Source organism: Oncorhynchus clarkii, chromosome 1 (assembly GCF_045791955.1).
Source record: "Oncorhynchus clarkii lewisi isolate Uvic-CL-2024 chromosome 1, UVic_Ocla_1.0, whole genome shotgun sequence".
NCBI classification, from domain to species: Eukaryota; Metazoa; Chordata; class Actinopteri; order Salmoniformes; family Salmonidae; genus Oncorhynchus; species Oncorhynchus clarkii.
The window spans coordinates 89,266,856-89,286,627 of record NC_092147.1 but is presented as its reverse complement, the minus strand read 5'-3'; positions in this window follow the sequence as shown (position 1 = coordinate 89,286,627).

Genomic DNA, 19,772 nt, shown 5'->3' with positions numbered 1-19,772 from the left:
TGCTAAATACGGCTGCTAGAATCTTGACTAGAACCCAAACATTTGATCATATTTCTCCAGTGCTGGTTTCCTGTTAAGGCTAGGGCTGATTTCAAGGTTTTACTGCTAACCTACAAAGCATTACATGGGCTTGCTCCTACCCATCTTTCCGATTTGGTCCTGCCGTACATACCTACACGTACGCTGCTACGGTCACAAGACGCAGGCCTCCTAATTGTCCCTAGAATTTCTAAGCAAACACAGATACTGATTTCTAGGCCACACCAGATACTGACTGTAACTTTTGATTTTGACCCTCCCTTTGTTCAGGGACACATTATTCCATTTCTTTTTAGTCACATGTCTGTGGAACTTGTTCAGTTTACGTTTGTTGTTGAATCTTATGTTCATATAAATATTTACAAGTTTGCTGAAAATAAACACTGTTGACAGTGAGAGGACGTTTCTTTTTTTGCTGAGTTTTATAACAGACTGATGTTGAGACGACAACCTAGACTACATATGACCAATTCCATAAGACGACAGCCTAGACTACATATGACCAATTCCATAAGACGACAGCCTAGACTACATATGACCAATTCCATAACAGACTGATGTTGAGACGACAACCTAGACTACATATAACCAATTCCATAAGACGACAGCCTAGACTACATATGACCAATTCCATAAGACTGATGTTGAGACGACAACCTAGACTACATATGACCAATTCCATAAGACGACAACCTAGACTACATATGACCAATTCCATAAGACGACAACCTAGACTACATATGACCAATTCCATAAGACTGATGTTGAGACGACAACCTAGACTACATATGACCAATTCCATAAGACGACAACCTAGACTACATATGACCAATTCCATAAGACGACAACCTAGACTACATATGACCAATTCCATAAGACTGATGTTGAGACGACAACCTAGACTACATATGACCAATTCCATAACAGACTGATGTTGAGACGACAACCTAGACTACATATAACCAATTCCATAAGACGACAACCTAGACTACATATGACCAATTCCATAACAGACTGGTGCTGAGACTCAGATTTGTCCCTTTAAAATGTATGTCAAACTAAAAAAAACAATGATTGCAAAGTTTAACAAACCATACACAGATCTGGATTGATTTGGATTGAAGCCAAACCAACAGCCAGTATAAACCTGTGTTTAGCCTACAGACAGACATCTCTCCTCCTATTCTTTGCGTTGAGACACAGGGAGAGAGAGAGAGAGAGCAGTAGGCAGAAATTCTGTTCAGGAGTGATGCTGCATCAGCCCAGGGCAAAGGAGGGGAGAGGGGATGCTAGATCAGCCCAGGGCAGAGGAGGGGAGAGGGGCTGCTAGATAAGCTCAGGGCAGAGGAAGGGGGAGGGGTTGCTAGATCAGCCCAGGGCAGAGGAAGGGAGAGGGGCTGCTAGATCAGCCCAGGGCAGAGGAGGGGGGAGGGGCTGCTAGATCAGCCCAGGGCAGAGGAGGGGGGAGGGGCTGCTAGATCAGCCCAGGGCAGAGGAGGGGGGAGGGGCTGCTAGATCAGCCCAGGGCAGAGGAAGGGAGAGGGGCTGCTAGATAAGCTCAGGGCAGAGGAGGGGAGAGTGGCTTCTAGATCAGCCCAGGGCAGAGGAAGGGAGAGGGGCTGCTAGATCAGCCCAGGGCAGAGGAAGGGAGAGGGGCTGCTAGATAAACTCAGGGCAGAGGAAGGGGGAGGGGTTGCTAGATCAGCCCAGGGCAGAGGAAGGGAGAGGGGCTGCTAGATAAGCTCAGGGCAGAGGAGGGGAGAGTGGCTTCTAGATCAGCCCAGGGCAGAGGAAGGGAGAGGGGCTGCTAGATCAGCCCAGGGCAGAGGAAGGGAGAGGGGCTGCTAGATAAGCTCAGGGCAGAGGAAGGGGGAGGGGTTGCTAGATCAGCCCAGGGCAGAGGAAGGGAGAGGGGCTGCTAGATCAGCCCAGGGCAGAGGAGGGGGGAGGGGCTGCTAGATCAGCCCAGGGCAGAGGAAGGGAGAGGGGCTGCTAGATAAGCTCAGGGCAGAGGAAGGGAGAGGGGCTGCTAGATAAGCTCAGGGCAGAGGAAGGGGGAGGGGTTGCTAGATAAGCCCAGGGCAGAGGAAGGGAGAGGGGCTGCTAGATCAGCCCAGGGCAGAGGAAGGGAGAGGGGCTGCTAGATCAGCCCAGGGCAGAGGAGGGGGGGGGGGGGGGGGGGGGCTGCTAGATCAGCCCAGGGCAGAGGAAGGGAGAGGGGCTGCTAGATCAGCCCAGGGCAGAGGAAGGGAGAGGGGCTGCTAGATCAGCCCAGGGCAGAGGAAGGGGGAGGGGTTGCTAGATCAGCCCAGGGCAGAGGAGGGGGGAGGGGCTGCTAGATCAGCTCAGGGCAGAGGAGGGGGGAGGGGCTGCTAGATCAGCCCAGGGCAGAGGAGGGGAGAGGGGGTGCTATCTAAGGTAGCAATTGTCATTATGTTAAATAATGCAGCCAATCAAATGACATTGAAAATTATGTTTTTTTTTTTTTTGTTAAATAGCTTCCATAAGCAAGCAAACAGACATCTGGACACCAGCTTCCACATTCAGATGGACTGGCATTACAGCCTAGATGGACTGGCATTACAGCCTAGATGGACTGGCATTACAGCCTAGACTGGCATTACAGCCTAGATGGACTGGCATTACAGCCTAGATGGACTGGCATTACAGCCTAGACTGGCATTACTGCCTAGATGGACTGGCATTACAGCCTAGATGTACTGGCATTACAGCCTAAACTGGCATTACAGCCTAGATGGACTGGCATTACAGCCTAGACTGGCATTACAGCCTAGACTGGCATTACAGCCTAGACTGGCATTACAGCCTAGACTGGCATTACTGCCTAGATGGACTGGCATTACAGCCTAGATGGACTGGCATTACAGCCTAGATGGACTGGCATTACAGCCTAGATGGACTGGCATTACAGCCTAGATGGACTGGCATTACAGCCTAGATGGACTGGCATTACAGCCTAGATGGACTGGCATTACAGCCTAGATGTACTGGCATTACAGCCTAGACGGACTGGCATTACAGCCTAGATGGACTGGCATTACAGCCTAGATGTACTGGCATTACAGCCTAGACGGACTGGCATTACAGCCTAGACTGGCATTACTGCCTAGATGGACTGGCATTACAGCTTAGATGGACTGGCATTAAAGCCTCGATGGACTGGCATTACAGCCTAGCTGGACTGGCATTACAGCCTAGACGGACTGGCATTACAGCCTAGACTGGCATTACTGCCTAGATGGACTGGCATTACAGCCTAGATGGACTGGCATTACAGCCTAGACGGACTGGCATTACAGCCTAGATGGACATTACTGCCTAGATGGACTGACATTACAGCCTAGACTGGCATTACTGCCTAGATGGACTGGCATTACAGCCTAGACTGACATTACTGCCTAGATGGACTGACATTACTGCCTAGATGGACTGACATTACAGCCTAGACTGGCATTACTGCCTAGATGGACTGGCATTACAGCCTAGACTGGCATTACAGCCTAAATGGACTGGCATTACAGCATAGATGGACATTACTGCCTAGATGGACTGACATTACTGCCTAGAGGGACTGGCATTACAGCCTAGACTGGCATTACTGCCTAGATGGACTGACATTACTGCCTAGATGGACTGACATTACTGCCTAGATGGACTGGCATTACAGCCTAGACTGGCATTACAGCCTAGATGGACTGGCATTACAGCCTAGATGGACTGGCATTACAGCCTAGATGGACTGGCATTACAGCCTAGATGGACTGGCATTACAGCCTAGATGGACTGGCATTACAGCCTAGATGGACTGGCATTACAGCCTAGACGGACTGGCATTACAGCCTAGACTGGCATTACTGCCTAGATGGACTGGCATTACAGCCTAGATGGACTGGCATTACAGCCTAGATGGACTGGCATTACAGCCTAGACTGGCATTACAGCCTAGATGGACTGGCATTACAGCCTAGATGGACTGGCATTACAGCCTAGACTGGCATTACTGCCTAGATGGACTGGCATTACAGCCTAGATGTACTGGCATTACAGCCTAAACTGGCATTACAGCCTAGATGGACTGGCATTACAGCCTAGATGGACTGGCATTACAGCCTAGACTGGCATTACAGCCTAGACTGGCATTACAGCCTAGATGGACTGGCATTACAGCCTAGACTGGCATTACTGCCTAGATGGACTGGCATTACAGCCTAGATGGACTGGCATTACAGCCTAGATGGACTGGCATTACAGCCTAGATGGACTGGCATTACAGCCTAGATGGACTGGCATTACAGCCTAGATGGACTGGCATTACAGCCTAGATGGACTGGCATTACAGCCTAGATGTACTGGCATTACAGCCTAGACGGACTGGCATTACAGCCTAGATGGACTGGCATTACAGCCTAGATGTACTGGCATTACAGCCTAGACGGACTGGCATTACAGCCTAGACTGGCATTACTGCCTAGATGGACTGGCATTACAGCTTAGATGGACTGGCATTAAAGCCTCGATGGACTGGCATTACAGCCTAGCTGGACTGGCATTACAGCCTAGACGGACTGGCATTACAGCCTAGACTGGCATTACTGCCTAGATGGACTGGCATTACAGCCTAGATGGACTGGCATTACAGCCTAGACGGACTGGCATTACAGCCTAGATGGACATTACTGCCTAGATGGACTGACATTACAGCCTAGACTGGCATTACTGCCTAGATGGACTGGCATTACAGCCTAGACTGACATTACTGCCTAGATGGACTGACATTACTGCCTAGATGGACTGACATTACAGCCTAGACTGGCATTACTGCCTAGATGGACTGGCATTACAGCCTAGACTGGCATTACAGCCTAAATGGACTGGCATTACAGCATAGATGGACATTACTGCCTAGATGGACTGACATTACTGCCTAGAGGGACTGGCATTACAGCCTAGACTGGCATTACTGCCTAGATGGACTGACATTACTGCCTAGATGGACTGACATTACTGCCTAGATGGACTGGCATTACAGCCTAGACTGGCATTACAGCCTAGATGGACTGGCATTACAGCCTAGATGGACTGGCATTACAGCCTAGATGGACTGGCATTACAGCCTAGATGGACTGGCATTACAGCCTAGATGGACTGGCATTACAGCCTAGATGGACTGGCATTACAGCCTAGATGGACTGGCATTACAGCCTAGACGGACTGGCATTACAGCCTAGACTGGCATTACAGCCTAGATGGACTGGCATTACAGCCTAGATGGACTGGCATTACAGCTTAGATGGACTGGCATTAAAGCCTCGATGGACTGGCATTACAGCCTAGCTGGACTGGCATTACAGCCTAGACGGACTGGCATTACAGCCTAGACTGGCATTACTGCCTAGATGGACTGGCATTACAGCCTAGATGGACTGGCATTACAGCCAAGATGGACTGGCATTACAGCCTAGACGGACTGGCATTACAGCCTAGACGGACTGGCATTACAGCCTAGACGGACTGGCATTACAGCCTAGACGGACTGGCATTACAGCCTAGATGGACATTACTGCCTAGATGGACTGACATTACAGCCTAGACTGGCATTACTGCCTAGATGGACTGGCATTACAGCCTAGACTGACATTACTGCCTAGATGGACTGACATTACTGCCTAGATGGACTGACATTACAGCCTAGACTGGCATTACTGCCTAGATGGACTGGCATTACAGCCTAGACTGGCATTACAGCCTAAATGGACTGGCATTACAGCATAGATGGACATTACTGCCTAGATGGACTGACATTACTGCCTAGATGGACATTACTGCCTAGATGGACTGACATTACTGCCTAGATGGACTGGCATTACAGCCTAGACTGGCATTACTGCCTAGATGGACTGGCATTACAGCCTAGATGGACTGGCATTACAGCCTAGACTGGCATTACAGCCTAGATGGACTGGCATTACAGCCTAGATGGACTGGCATTACAGCCTAGACTGGCATTACAGCCTAGATGGACTGGCATTACAGCCTAGATGGACTGGCATTACAGCCTAGATGGACTGGCATTACAGCCTAGACTGGCATTACAGCCTAGATGGACTGGCATTACAGCCTAGATGGACTGGCATTACAGCCTAGATGGACTGGCATTACAGCCTAGATGGACATTACTGCCTAGATGGACAGGCATTACAGCCTAGATGGACTGGCATTACAGCCTAGATGGACTGGCATTACAGCCTAGACTGGCATTACAGCCTAGATGGACTGGCATTACAGCCTAGACTGGCATTACAGCCTAGATGGACTGGCATTACAGCCTAGATGGACTGGCATTACAGCCTAGATGGACTGGCATTACAGCCTAGACTGGCATTACAGCCTAGACTGGCATTACAGCCTAGATGGACTGGCATTACAGCCTAGATGGACTGGCATTACAGCCTAGATGGACTGGCATTACAGCCTAGCTGGACTGGCATTACAGCCTAGATGGACTGGCATTGCAGCCTAGATGGACTGGCATTACAGCCTAGACTGGCATTACAGCCTAGATGGACTGGCATTACAGCCTAGATGAACTGGCATTACAGCCTAGCTGGACTGGCATTACAGCCTAGATGGACTGGCATTACAGCCTAGATGGACTGGCATTACAGCCTAGCTGGACTGGCATTACAGCCTAGATGGACTGGCATTACAGCCTAGCTGGACTGGCATTACAGCCTAGCTGGACTGGCATTACAGCCTAGATGGAATGGCATACAGTCTAGATGGACTGGCATTACAGCCTAGATGGACTGGCATTACAGTCTAAATGGACTGGCATTACAGCCTAGCTGGACTGACATTACAGCCTAGACTGGCATTACTGCCTAGATGGACTGGCATTACAGCCTAGACTGGCATTACAGCCTAAATGGACTGGCATTACAGCATAGATGGACATTACTGCCTAGATGGACTGACATTACTGCCTAGATGGACTGACATTACAGCCTAGACTGGCATTACTGCCTAGATGGACATTACTGCCTAGATGGACTGACATTACTGCCTAGATGGACTGGCATTACAGCCTAGACTGGCATTACAGCCTAGATGGACTGGCATTACAGCCTAGATGGACTGGCATTACAGCCTAGATGGACTGGCATTACAGCCTAGATGGACTGGCATTACAGCCTAGATGGACTGGCATTACAGCCTAGATGGACTGGCATTACAGCCTAGATGGACTGGCATTACAGCCTAGATGTACTGGCATTACAGCCTAGACGGACTGGCATTACAGCCTAGATACACTGGCATTACAGCCTAGATGTACTGGCATTACAGCCTAGACGGACTGGCATTACAGCCTAGACTGGCATTACTGCCTAGATGGACTTGCATTACAGCTTAGATGGACTGGCATTAAAGCCTCGATGGACTGGCATTACAGCCTAGCTGGACTGGCATTACAGCCTAGACGGACTGGCATTACAGCCTAGACTGGCATTACTGCCTAGATGGACTGGCATTACAGCCTAGATGGACTGGCATTACAGCCAAGATGGACTGGCATTACAGCCTAGACGGACTGGCATTACAGCCTAGACGGACTGGCATTACAGCCTAGACGGACTGGCATTACAGCCTAGATGGACATTACTGCCTAGATGGACTGACATTACAGCCTAGACTGGCATTACTGCCTAGATGGACTGGCATTACAGCCTAGACTGACATTACTGCCTAGATGGACTGACATTACTGCCTAGATGGACTGACATTACAGCCTAGACTGGCATTACTGTCTAGATGGACTGGCATTACAGCCTAGACTGGCATTACAGCCTAAATGGACTGGCATTACAGCATAGATGGACATTACTGCCTAGATGGACTGACATTACTGCCTAGATGGACATTACTGCCTAGATGGACTGACATTACTGCCTAGATGGACTGGCATTACAGCCTAGACTGGCATTACTGCCTAGATGGACATTACTGCCTAGATGGACTGACATTACTGCCTAGATGGACTGGCATTACAGCCTAGACTGGCATTACAGCCTAGATGGACTGGCATTACAGCCTAGATGGACTGGCATTACAGCCTAGATGGACTGGCATTACAGCCTAGATGGACTGGCATTACTGCCTAGATGGACTGGCATTACAGCCTAGATGGACTGGCATTACAGCCTAGATGGACTGGCATTACAGCCTAGATGGACTGGCATTACAGCCTAGATGGACTGGCATTACAGCCTAGATGGACTGGCATTACAGCCTAGACTGGCATTACAGCCTAGATGGACTGGCATTACAGCCTAGATGGACTGGCATTACAGCCTAGATGGACTGGCATTACAGCCTAGACTGGCATTACAGCCTAGACTGGCATTACAGCCTAGATGGACTGGCATTACAGCCTAGATGGACTGGCATTACAGCCTAGCTGGACTGGCATTACAGCCTAGATGGACTGGCATTGCAGCCTAGATGGACTGGCATTACAGCCTAGACTGGCATTACAGCCTAGATGGACTGGCATTACAGCCTAGATGGACTGGCATTACAGCCTAGCTGGACCGGCATTACAGCCTAGATGGACTGGCATTACAGCCTAGATGGACTGGCATTACAGCCTAGCTGGACTGGCATTACAGCCTAGATGGACTGGCATTACAGCCTAGCTGGACTGGCATTACAGCCTAGATGGACTGGCATTACAGTCTAAATGGACTGGCATTACAGCCTAGCTGGACTGACATTACAGCCTAGACTGGCATTACTGCCTAGATGGACTGGCATTACAGCCTAAATGGACTGGCATTACAGCATAGATGGACATTACTGCCTAGATGGACTGACATTACTGCCTAGATGGACTGACATTACAGCCTAGACTGGCATTACTGCCTAGATGGACATTACTGCCTAGATGGACTGACATTACTGCCTAGATGGACTGGCATTACAGCCTAGACTGGCATTACAGCCTAGATGGACTGGCATTACAGCCTAGATGGACTGGCATTACAGCCTAGATGGACTGGCATTACAGCCTAGATGGACTGGCATTACAGCCTAGATGGACTGGCATTACAGCCTAGATGTACTGGCATTACAGCCTAGACGGACTGGCATTACAGCCTAGATGGACTGGCATTACAGCCTAGATGTACTGGCATTACAGCCTAGACGGACTGGCATTACAGCCTAGACTGGCATTACTGCCTAGATGGAATGGCATTACAGCTTAGATGGACTGGCATTAAAGCCTCGATGGACTGGCATTACAGCCTAGCTGGACTGGCATTACAGCCTAGACGGACTGGCATTACAGCCTAGACTGGCATTACTGCCTAGATGGACTGGCATTACAGCCTAGATGGACTGGCATTACAGCCAAGATGGACTGGCATTACAGCCTAGACGGACTGGCATTACAGCCTAGACGGACTGGCATTACAGCCTAGACGGACTGGCATTACAGCCTAGACGGACTGGCATTACAGCCTAGATGGACATTACTGCCTAGATGGACTGACATTACAGCCTAGACTGGCATTACTGCCTAGATGGACTGGCATTACAGCCTAGACTGACATTACTGCCTAGATGGACTGACATTACTGCCTAGATGGACTGACATTACAGCCTAGACTGGCATTACTGTCTAGATGGACTGGCATTACAGCCTAGACTGGCATTACAGCCTAAATGGACTGGCATTACAGCATAGATGGACATTACTGCCTAGATGGACTGACATTACTGCCTAGATGGACATTACTGCCTAGATGGACTGACATTACTGCCTAGATGGACTGGCATTACAGCCTAGACTGGCATTACTGCCTAGATGGACATTACTGCCTAGATGGACTGACATTACAGCCTAGATGGACTGGCATTACAGCCTAGATGTACTGGCATTACAGCCTAGACGGACTGGCATTACAGCCTAGACTGGCATTACTGCCTAGATGGACTGGCATTACAGCTTAGATGGACTGGCATTAAAGCCTCGATGGACTGGCATTACAGCCTAGCTGGACTGGCATTACAGCCTAGACGGACTGGCATTACAGCCTAGACTGGCATTACTGCCTAGATGGACTGGCATTACAGCCTAGATGGACTGGCATTACAGCCTAGACGGACTGGCATTACAGCCTAGATGGACATTACTGCCTAGATGGACTGACATTACAGCCTAGACTGGCATTACTGCCTAGATGGACTGGCATTACAGCCTAGACTGACATTACTGCCTAGATGGACTGACATTACTGCCTAGATGGACTGACATTACAGCCTAGACTGGCATTACTGCCTAGATGGACTGGCATTACAGCCTAGACTGGCATTACAGCCTAAATGGACTGGCATTACAGCATAGATGGACATTACTGCCTAGATGGACTGACATTACTGCCTAGAGGGACTGGCATTACAGCCTAGACTGGCATTACTGCCTAGATGGACTGACATTACTGCCTAGATGGACTGACATTACTGCCTAGATGGACTGGCATTACAGCCTAGACTGGCATTACAGCCTAGATGGACTGGCATTACAGCCTAGATGGACTGGCATTACAGCCTAGATGGACTGGCATTACAGCCTAGATGGACTGGCATTACAGCCTAGATGGACTGGCATTACAGCCTAGATGGACTGGCATTACAGCCTAGATGGACTGGCATTACAGCCTAGATGGACTGGCATTACAGCCTAGACGGACTGGCATTACAGCCTAGACTGGCATTACAGCCTAGATGGACTGGCATTACAGCCTAGATGGACTGGCATTACAGCTTAGATGGACTGGCATTAAAGCCTCGATGGACTGGCATTACAGCCTAGCTGGACTGGCATTACAGCCTAGACGGACTGGCATTACAGCCTAGACTGGCATTACTGCCTAGATGGACTGGCATTACAGCCTAGATGGACTGGCATTACAGCCAAGATGGACTGGCATTACAGCCTAGACGGACTGGCATTACAGCCTAGACGGACTGGCATTACAGCCTAGACGGACTGGCATTACAGCCTAGACGGACTGGCATTACAGCCTAGACGGACTGGCATTACAGCCTAGATGGACATTACTGCCTAGATGGACTGACATTACAGCCTAGACTGGCATTACTGCCTAGATGGACTGGCATTACAGCCTAGACTGACATTACTGCCTAGATGGACTGACATTACTGCCTAGATGGACTGACATTACAGCCTAGACTGGCATTACTGCCTAGATGGACTGGCATTACAGCCTAGACTGGCATTACAGCCTAAATGGACTGGCATTACAGCATAGATGGACATTACTGCCTAGATGGACTGACATTACTGCCTAGATGGACATTACTGCCTAGATGGACTGACATTACTGCCTAGATGGACTGGCATTACAGCCTAGACTGGCATTACTGCCTAGATGGACTGGCATTACAGCCTAGATGGACTGGCATTACAGCCTAGACTGGCATTACAGCCTAGATGGACTGGCATTACAGCCTAGATGGACTGGCATTACAGCCTAGATGGACTGGCATTACAGCCTAGACTGGCATTACAGCCTAGATGGACTGGCATTACAGCCTAGACTGGCATTACAGCCTAGATGGACTGGCATTACAGCCTAGATGGACTGGCATTACAGCCTAGATGGACTGGCATTACAGCCTAGACTGGCATTACAGCCTAGATGGACTGGCATTACAGCCTAGATGGACTGGCATTACAGCCTAGATGGACTGGCATTACAGCCTAGATGGACATTACTGCCTAGATGGACAGGCATTACAGCCTAGATGGACTGGCATTACAGCCTAGATGGACTGGCATTACAGCCTAGACTGGCATTACAGCCTAGATGGACTGGCATTACAGCCTAGACTGGCATTACAGCCTAGATGGACTGGCATTACAGCCTAGATGGACTGGCATTACAGCCTAGATGGACTGGCATTACAGCCTAGACTGGCATTACAGCCTAGACTGGCATTACAGCCTAGATGGACTGGCATTACAGCCTAGATGGACTGGCATTACAGCCTAGATGGACTGGCATTACAGCCTAGCTGGACTGGCATTACAGCCTAGATGGACTGGCATTGCAGCCTAGATGGACTGGCATTACAGCCTAGACTGGCATTACAGCCTAGATGGACTGGCATTACAGCCTAGATGGACTGGCATTACAGCCTAGCTGGACTGGCATTACAGCCTAGATGGACTGGCATTACAGCCTAGCTGGACTGGCATTACAGCCTAGATGGACTGGCATTACAGCCTAGATGGACTGGCATTACAGCCTAGCTGGACTGGCATTACAGCCTAGCTGGACTGGCATTACAGCCTAGATGGAATGGCATACAGTCTAGATGGACTGGCATTACAGCCTAGATGGACTGGCATTACAGTCTAAATGGACTGGCATTACAGCCTAGCTGGACTGACATTACAGCCTAGACTGGCATTACTGCCTAGATGGACTGGCATTACAGCCTAGACTGGCATTACAGCCTAAATGGACTGGCATTACAGCATAGATGGACATTACTGCCTAGATGGACTGACATTACTGCCTAGATGGACTGACATTACAGCCTAGACTGGCATTACTGCCTAGATGGACATTACTGCCTAGATGGACTGACATTACTGCCTAGATGGACTGGCATTACAGCCTAGACTGGCATTACAGCCTAGATGGACTGGCATTACAGCCTAGATGGACTGGCATTACAGCCTAGATGGACTGGCATTACAGCCTAGATGGACTGGCATTACAGCCTAGATGGACTGGCATTACAGCCTAGATGGACTGGCATTACAGCCTAGATGTACTGGCATTACAGCCTAGACGGACTGGCATTACAGCCTAGATACACTGGCATTACAGCCTAGATGTACTGGCATTACAGCCTAGACGGACTGGCATTACAGCCTAGACTGGCATTACTGCCTAGATGGACTGGCATTACAGCTTAGATGGACTGGCATTAAAGCCTCGATGGACTGGCATTACAGCCTAGCTGGACTGGCATTACAGCCTAGACGGACTGGCATTACAGCCTAGACTGGCATTACTGCCTAGATGGACTGGCATTACAGCCTAGATGGACTGGCATTACAGCCAAGATGGACTGGCATTACAGCCTAGACGGACTGGCATTACAGCCTAGACGGACTGGCATTACAGCCTAGACGGACTGGCATTACAGCCTAGATGGACATTACTGCCTAGATGGACTGACATTACAGCCTAGACTGGCATTACAGCCTAGATGGACTGGCATTACAGCCTAGATGGACTGGCATTACAGCCTAGATGGACTGGCATTACAGCCTAGACTGGCATTACAGCCTAGACTGGCATTACAGCCTAGATGGACTGGCATTACAGCCTAGATGGACTGGCATTACAGCCTAGATGGACTGGCATTACAGCCTAGCTGGACTGGCATTACAGCCTAGATGGACTGGCATTGCAGCCTAGATGGACTGGCATTACAGCCTAGACTGGCATTACAGCCTAGATGGACTGGCATTACAGCCTAGATGGACTGGCATTACAGCCTAGCTGGACTGGCATTACAGCCTAGATGGACTGGCATTACAGCCTAGATGGACTGGCATTACAGCCTAGCTGGACTGGCATTACAGCCTAGATGGACTGGCATTACAGCCTAGCTGGACTGGCATTACAGCCTAGCTGGACTGGCATTACAGCCTAGATGGAATGGCATACAGTCTAGATGGACTGGCATTACAGCCTAGATGGACTGGCATTACAGTCTAAATGGACTGGCATTACAGCCTAGCTGGACTGACATTACAGCCTAGACTGGCATTACTGCCTAGATGGACTGGCATTACAGCCTAGACTGGCATTACAGCCTAAATGGACTGGCATTACAGCATAGATGGACATTACTGCCTAGATGGACTGACATTACTGCCTAGATGGACTGACATTACAGCCTAGACTGGCATTACTGCCTAGATGGACATTACTGCCTAGATGGACTGACATTACTGCCTAGATGGACTGGCATTACAGCCTAGACTGGCATTACAGCCTAGATGGACTGGCATTACAGCCTAGATGGACTGGCATTACAGCCTAGATGGACTGGCATTACAGCCTAGATGGACTGGCATTACAGCCTAGATGGACTGGCATTACAGCCTAGATGGACTGGCATTACAGCCTAGATGGACTGGCATTACAGCCTAGATGTACTGGCATTACAGCCTAGACGGACTGGCATTACAGCCTAGATACACTGGCATTACAGCCTAGATGTACTGGCATTACAGCCTAGACGGACTGGCATTACAGCCTAGACTGGCATTACTGCCTAGATGGACTGGCATTACAGCTTAGATGGACTGGCATTAAAGCCTCGATGGACTGGCATTACAGCCTAGCTGGACTGGCATTACAGCCTAGACGGACTGGCATTACAGCCTAGACTGGCATTACTGCCTAGATGGACTGGCATTACAGCCTAGATGGACTGGCATTACAGCCAAGATGGACTGGCATTACAGCCTAGACGGACTGGCATTACAGCCTAGACGGACTGGCATTACAGCCTAGACGGACTGGCATTACAGCCTAGATGGACATTACTGCCTAGATGGACTGACATTACAGCCTAGACTGGCATTACTGCCTAGATGGACTGGCATTACAGCCTAGACTGACATTACTGCCTAGATGGACTGACATTACTGCCTAGATGGACTGACATTACAGCCTAGACTGGCATTACTGTCTAGATGGACTGGCATTACAGCCTAGACTGGCATTACAGCCTAAATGGACTGGCATTACAGCATAGATGGACATTACTGCCTAGATGGACTGACATTACTGCCTAGATGGACATTACTGCCTAGATGGACTGACATTACTGCCTAGATGGACTGGCATTACAGCCTAGACTGGCATTACTGCCTAGATGGACATTACTGCCTAGATGGACTGACATTACTGCCTAGATGGACTGGCATTACAGCCTAGACTGGCATTACAGCCTAGATGGACTGGCATTACAGCCTAGATGGACTGGAATTACAGCCTAGATGGACTGGCATTACAGCCTAGATGGACTGGCATTACAGCCTAGATGGACATTACTGCCTAGATGGACTGGCATTACAGCCTAGATGGACTGGCATTACAGCCTAGATGGACTGGCATTACAGCCTAGCTGGACCGGCATTACAGCCTAGATGGACTGGCATTACAGCCTAGATGGACTGGCATTACAGCCTAGCTGGACTGGCATTACAGCCTAGATGGACTGGCATTACAGCCTAGCTGGACTGGCATTACAGCCTAGCTGGACTGGCATTACAGCCTAGATGGAATGGCATACAGTCTAGATGGACTGGCATTACAGCCTAGATGGACTGGCATTACAGTCTAAATGGACTGGCATTACAGCCTAGATGGACTGGCATTGCAGCCTAGATGGACTGGCATTACAGCCTAGACTGGCATTACAGCCTAGATGGACTGGCATTACAGCCTAGATGGACTGGCATTACTGCCTAGATGGACTGGCATTACAGCCTAGACTGGCATTACAGCCTAGATGGACTGGCATTACAGCCTAGATGGACTGGCATTACAGCCTAGATGGACTGGCATTACAGCCTAGATGGACTGGCATTACAGCCTAGATGGACATTACTGCCTAGATGGACTGGCATTACAGCCTAGATGGACTGGCATTACAGCCTAGATGGACTGGCATTACAGCCTAGACTGGCATTACAGCCTAGATGGACTGGCATTACAGCCTAGACTGGCATTACAGCCTAGATGGACTGGCATTACAGCCTAGATGGACTGGCATTACAGCCTAGATGGACTGGCATTACAGCCTAGACTGGCATTACAGCCTAGACTGGCATTACAGCCTAGATGGACTGGCATTACAGCCTAGATGGACTGGCATTACAGCCTAGATGGACTGGCATTACAGCCTAGCTGGACTGGCATTACAGCCTAGATGGACTGGCATTGCAGCCTAGATGGACTGGCATTACAGCCTAGACTGGCATTACAGCCTAGATGGACTGGCATTACAGCCTAGATGGACTGGCATTACAGCCTAGCTGGACCGGCATTACAGCCTAGATGGACTGGCATTACAGCCTAGATGGACTGGCATTACAGCCTAGCTGGACTGGCATTACAGCCTAGATGGACTGGCATTACAGCCTAGCTGGACTGGCATTACAGCCTAGATGGAATGGCATACAGTCTAGATGGACTGGCATTACAGCCTAGATGGACTGGCATTACAGTCTAAATGGACTGGCATTACAGCCTAGCTGGACTGACATTACAGCCTAGACTGGCATTACTGCCTAGATGGACTGGCATTACAGCCTAAATGGACTGGCATTACAGCATAGATGGACATTACTGCCTAGATGGACTGACATTACTGCCTAGATGGACTGACATTACAGCCTAGACTGGCATTACTGCCTAGATGGACATTACTGCCTAGATGGACTGACATTACTGCCTAGATGGACTGGCATTACAGCCTAGATGGACTGGCATTACAGCCTAGATGGACTGGCATTACAGCCTAGATGGACTGGCATTACAGCCTAGATGGACTGGCATTACAGCCTAGATGGACTGGCATTACAGCCTAGATGGACTGGCATTACAGCCTAGATGTACTGGCATTACAGCCTAGACGGACTGGCATTACAGCCTAGATGGACTGGCATTACAGCCTAGATGTACTGGCATTACAGCCTAGACGGACTGGCATTACAGCCTAGACTGGCATTACTGCCTAGATGGAATGGCATTACAGCTTAGATGGACTGGCATTAAAGCCTCGATGGACTGGCATTACAGCCTAGCTGGACTGGCATTACAGCCTAGACGGACTGGCATTACAGCCTAGACTGGCATTACTGCCTAGATGGACTGGCATTACAGCCTAGATGGACTGGCATTACAGCCAAGATGGACTGGCATTACAGCCTAGACGGACTGGCATTACAGCCTAGACGGACTGGCATTACAGCCTAGACGGACTGGCATTACAGCCTAGACGGACTGGCATTACAGCCTAGATGGACATTACTGCCTAGATGGACTGACATTACAGCCTAGACTGGCATTACTGCCTAGATGGACTGGCATTACAGCCTAGACTGACATTACTGCCTAGATGGACTGACATTACTGCCTAGATGGACTGACATTACAGCCTAGACTGGCATTACTGTCTAGATGGACTGGCATTACAGCCTAGACTGGCATTACAGCCTAAATGGACTGGCATTACAGCATAGATGGACATTACTGCCTAGATGGACTGACATTACTGCCTAGATGGACATTACTGCCTAGATGGACTGACATTACTGCCTAGATGGACTGGCATTACAGCCTAGACTGGCATTACTGCCTAGATGGACATTACTGCCTAGATGGACTGACATTACTGCCTAGATGGACTGGCATTACAGCCTAGACTGGCATTACAGCCTAGATGGACTGGCATTACAGCCTAGATGGACTGGCATTACAGCCTAGATGGACTGGCATTACAGCCTAGACTGGCATTACAGCCTAGATGGACTGGCATTACAGCCTAGACTGGCATTACAGCCTAGATGGACTGGCATTACAGCCTAGATGGACTGGCATTACAGCCTAGACTGGCATTACAGCCTAGATGGATTGGCATTACAGCCTAGATGGACTGGCATTACAGCCTAGATGGACTGGCATTACAGCCTAGATGGACATTACTGCCTAGATGGACTGGCATTACAGCCTAGATGGACTGGCATTACAGCCTAGATGGACTGGCATTACAGCCTAGACTGGCATTACAGCCTAGATGGACTGGCATTACAGCCTAGACTGGCATTACAGCCTAGACTGGCATTACAGCCTAGATGGACTGGCATTACAGCCTCGACTGGCATTACAGCCTAGACTGGCATTACAGCCTAGATGGACTGGCATTACAGCCTAGATGGACTGGCATTACAGCCTAGCTGGACTGGCATTACAGCCTAGATGGACTGGCATTACAGCCTAGATGGACTGGCATTACAGCCTAGACTGTCATAACAGCCTAGATGGACTGGCATTACAGCCTAGATGGACTGGCATTACAGCCTAGCTGGACTGGCATTACAGCCTAGATGGACTGGCATTACAGCCTAGATGGACTGGCATTACAGCCTAGCTGGACTGGCATTACAGCCTAGATGGACTGGCATTACAGCCTAGCTGGACTGGCATTACAGCCTAGATGGACTGGCATACAGTCTAGATGGACTGGCATTACAGCCTAGATGGACTGGCATTACAGCCTAAATGGACTGGCTTTACAGCCTAGCTGGACTGGCATTACAGCCTAGATGGACTGGCATTACAGCCTAGATGGACTGGCATTACAGCCTAGCTGGACTGGCATTAAGATGTAGATTAAGAAACACACACTGACCAGGTAGATAACATCGTTAAAACACATTTCCAGTAGTAGACTATGAATTAATACATATTTTCCTATTCATCACAACTACCTCCCGCCCCTCACTGTCAAGCCCATCTGACGGCATGCAGCTGACTGCAGTGGCGAGTCGATAGGATAGAGCAGAAGTGTTATAAACTCAGTGTTTAGCATAGGGCTCAAGAACGCCTACTCCATTGATATGAGCTACTACCGTGTTCACAATTCAATCCGTGACATCTAATCATCGTTCATCTTCATTTGTCCCGTTTCAGCACCTCGGCATCCGTAGGCTACTTTTACAGTAAACCCCGAGCTCGGGCGCTCCATCCTCTTGACACCCACGATGCGAATTCCAGATGGCACTGTAGATGATGCGACATCGTCATGACGAATCACGTTCAACATCCATTAAGATCTAGTGAACTTAAAGTCCAATTAAATGTAGTCATAAATAACGATATGACACACAAAGCTGTCAACTGTAGTCTCTGCGCTCAGCGCGGCGCGGCAGCTTTGCGGTAAACTCTGCGCCAACAGCCAGAACCGAACCGGAGGAATCTAACGCGATGCAGACAAATCTACAACCGAACCAACAGCAGTATCACACCGACATATTACCACAGTGTAAACGCTTAGAAATGCACTTACGGTTCGTAGGAACTGGATTTCATCTTCACCGGTTTCTCCCGCATCAGCCATAGTTGCCGTCCGCGACAGAGACCCGACAGAGCCGAACGGAGTATCCGTGTGGAGGCGACAGAAGGCAGCACCGGGGATGCTGCTGACCGTAGCTGTAGAATAACCCAGGATGTGTTGCCTACGCTCTCATTGGACGGGTTACATATTCAAAACGGGGAGGAGTTGTGCAGGTGTGTGTGAGCCGACACTTTGAAGATGATCACTGCGCTCCCTCTTCCGGTATCATTTAAAAACAGATGGTGCAGCAACGTGAACGGATGAAGGAAGATACGACTCTACTGTTATTGAAGAACGGCGTCGTACACCGACGGTGGTAGGAGATTCTGGTTGATTGAGTCATTAAAAAGTCGTTAAAATAGGATTAGCTTGAGGTATGTCAGGAATGTTGCTGTTTTATCACGGGAGGCATATCCCGATCAACCAACCAACTAATCAATCAATATTTCAATACAAGGCCAGCCAATATAGTA